This window comes from Equus quagga, unplaced genomic scaffold (assembly GCF_021613505.1).
Source record: "Equus quagga isolate Etosha38 unplaced genomic scaffold, UCLA_HA_Equagga_1.0 90249_RagTag, whole genome shotgun sequence".
NCBI lineage: Eukaryota > Metazoa > Chordata > Mammalia > Perissodactyla > Equidae > Equus > Equus quagga.
Window position 1 is genome coordinate 1 of NW_025803748.1, and position 3455 is coordinate 3455.

The 3455-nt window shown below is 48.0% G+C and overlaps 1 long non-coding RNA gene across 1 annotated transcript; it reads left to right on the forward strand.

Annotated features, from left to right (window-relative positions):
- Nucleotides 1-69: 69 nt before the first annotated feature.
- Nucleotides 70-2916, forward strand: LOC124234565 (uncharacterized). Its single transcript, XR_006887354.1, has 3 exons — nt 70-1595; nt 1876-1944; nt 2262-2916. It is a non-coding gene; the product is annotated as an uncharacterized LOC124234565 (long non-coding RNA).
- Nucleotides 2917-3455: the final 539 nt, after the last annotated feature.

Below are 3455 nucleotides of genomic sequence, written 5' to 3' on the forward strand. Positions count from 1 at the left end.
CCCCCCAATCCAGCCGGCAGAGCAGTGCAGAGCAGAGCTGAGGGCTCTGAGCAGCCAAACTGACCAGCATGCAGAGTGTGCTCAGAAGCTTGTGCACGTTGTTCACTGGAGGCCCCCAAGGCCTTTATCCAGAGCCCTTTAACTTATTCTACACACAATTCCAACTAACTTAGTGCTCCAGTTTTCACGGCCATTGCACACTCTAGAAAAGGGTGAGGAAGTTCTGCTAGAGCAAGGCACACTATTCCCAGCAAGAAATGACAATGTCCATCTAGCAGCAAGGAAGGAAAGGGAGGAACCACAAAAATAAGACAAACTCAGCAGTCTTTGAGAAAAGTGGAAATCTCTCTGGGGAAACAAAACAGCCTTATTCAGCCACAGTAGACCTTGAGGGCAGTGACCAATTATTGTAAATCACAATAATTTATGTCCTGAACTCATCAATGAATTATGAAGAAAAAAATCTAAGTAAGAATATGCTGGCATTTCAATTACCTGGAAAATGTACTTCTGTGAAATACATTCTTCCCCACAAGGACTGGTGAGTGAGGCTGATGGCTCCCTGTGTGCAGGCTCCCCTCACTTAACTTAGGCTCCCTGCAACCCTCCTACTGCAAGAAGAAAGATGAGAAGAAGCACTATAGTAACCCCTCTTTCTTTATTCCTTTTTGTCTAATTATGGAGGAGAAGAGCAAGGTGGTGGTGGAAGTTTCAGAACAGAGCAGCTCTGAGATCCACTGTCAAAGCTGTGAATGCAGGAGGGGTCTACACACAGGGCAATGTGTGCAGGGGGTTGAGGCAAGGGAGGGTTTATCTCCCGATGCCAAGTCTGATGGTGCTTTTAGGTTGTCAAAGGCTGTGCTTTTGGCTGCCATGGCTCTCTGGCAGTTTTCTCGGAAACACTAATTGATTGTGCCTCATCCTTCAGGAAATCTAGCATGGAATGGCGTTTCCTGTATTCATGTCAGAAGGGCTGCCTCAGCCCCCAATTCCAGGATGTGGTTACCCTGGAAATAAGCCCGGGACTGTGCCTGAGAGTTTCCCCACTTTTGCCTCTCAGCACAGCTCCATGAGCTGGAGTGTCTCCTGAGGCCCTGAGCTGAAACTCCTGCCTTCTTGGAGCAAATCAGTCACATGAACACACCCCTTCCCCGCCCTCAATACCTCGGTTCTGGGAGGCAGCAATCTGGACTCTACACTGTGCATTGCCATATGCGCCCAAAGAGGTCCTGAGCACGTCATTTCCCCATAGGTGATGGGTCATCAGATCTGTACACTTCCTCCAGAACAGGCCCACAGTGAGGAATGAAGAATGTTCAGCTTTCTGGCAAGAGGTGCCTATGGAAGTAGTGGTGAGACATCAGGCACACTGGCTGGACACATCTCTGGACCCAGCATCAGTCTTGGACATTCTTGGTGGGAGCCCCACAAAGATCCCAGTCTGAGAGGCACCCACTGAAGCCATGTATGACTTGCCTAATCTTGAAGTAGAGCTCTGGAGTGCTGAGAGAACTAATGGGAATTTCTCTGCTAGAGGCTTCCTAAAGAAGCAGCACTGAAGAGAGAAAATGAGTGCAAACATATGTTTTGATAAAGTAAGACCCAGCTTTTATGGAAAAATTTACTTAAAATTAAATTTTGCTGCTGCTTCCAGGAGAAATACTATTTGCTTATTGACAAGTTATTTAGTCTATATTAACCAAGAAAGAGAAAGAAGTTAAAGCAGAGGCAAGCGGGATGGGAACATCTGCTATTCTTGTTGATTCTGGCATAGGTATCAGAGCTAGATTTCATTGGAGATTAATAATCTAGGTTTTTAACTCCTGTGAAAACTCTTTGGAAATATTTTTGTGTGAGTGGTTGTCATCTTTCTAGGATGGTGGATGCTGTGGAGGAAAGGGGAACAACACAAACTGCTGCATGAACCAGAAGAAAGACCACACAGTAAGTGGGTCTTCTCTCCCTGGAAGCCTGGGGGCCAATCTCAGATCAAAGGAGCCCATGGGCTCTCTCCACACTCTTGGCAGTGGTGGCTGGAAGAGAAAATGGCTATGCCCAGACTATGAGGGCAGTGAATGTGCACATTAGCCCTGGGTCCTCTCACAAGACTTCCTTGTTCCTGCCTCCCAGGAGTTGCCTGCCCCTCCACCAGCCTGCTGGAGGCTGAAAACGAGCTCTCTTGGACAAAGGGCTGGGCTGGTCCTACAGGGCACTTTAAAGGAGGGGATACCATACCACCCATCTGTTCCCTTTTTCAACAGGTCACCCTCTCGCCATCTTTATTCAACCCAGAGGAGTTCATGCCCCTGGATCCCACCCAGGAGCCCATCTTCCCCCCAGAGTTGCTGGTAGGTGATGCCCCAGGGAGAGGCCCAATCAAGTCTCTGTGCCATGACCCTTTTTATTTCAGACCCCTGGGATCTCTGTGTCCTGCTTGTCCTTTAGTTTTCAGCCTGCATTTCCCTTCTTTCCTCTGACACCCAGAGGTCAAATCTCTCTGCCATACACTCCCACGGGGACCCACACTTCTCTCCTTCTCCCACATGTGACTCTGAGGACAGGGAGTCAAGCTCTCTGGCACATCAGGTACAGGAACAGTTGCTTCAGAAGTATCTGCTAACTTCCTGGCTAAATCTAATGTATAAGCCCCTCAAACAACCCAGTATACTCTCTGTAAGCAGTCCATCTATTTAAAAAAATAAACAAACAGGAGAAGAATGCTGTATCCAAAGGATACGATCCATGGCTTGCAGCTCTGTCTTAAGGACGCCTCTCACACCTACTTTCTCACCTTGATGATTCTGCCCCTTCACCCCAACATTCATGGTGAAGAAGAAATCCAGCCATTCTCAGAGTTTTGTAAATGCAGATTTCTCAGGGGGTGTTAAGCACATGAAGACTGCCTTATGAGTTCAACGGGCCAGAGAGAAGAGCTTTGCAGCAGGCAGCTGCAATATCTTTCTCCGGATTGTGAAACCTCAAAAAAACTGTTTGATTTGGGTTTTTTTCCTCCCCACTCTGAATACCCCACACACACTAGAACCACTCCCTCATTGCATTCACTTCTGACACCCCTTCCTTCATGACCTTTGTCCCTTCCTATACCTTGTACACTGTACCTCCTGGACACAGTGGGGTCAGTGCAAGGAATCCGGGCTTTTGGTCAGGACAGTTTAGGTCACCTTGTGGCGGGTGACCTTCCACAGGTCCCATAACCTTGATCCTCAGGTGCCTTCACCTGTAGAAGATGGGGCTGACAATGCCTCCTTCACCAGGGTCTCCTAAAGACCAAGAGAGAGAATGTATGTGAGAGCCGCAATGCAGTTCCCGCCTCAACATGTAGTAGTTCCCCTCACTTCTGCCCTGACACGTGTTTTCATTCTGAATTCAGTATTAAACAAGTGGTAGAACAGTTGACCCCACTGTGGACTTAAGGCAATTTATCAGGGGAATGG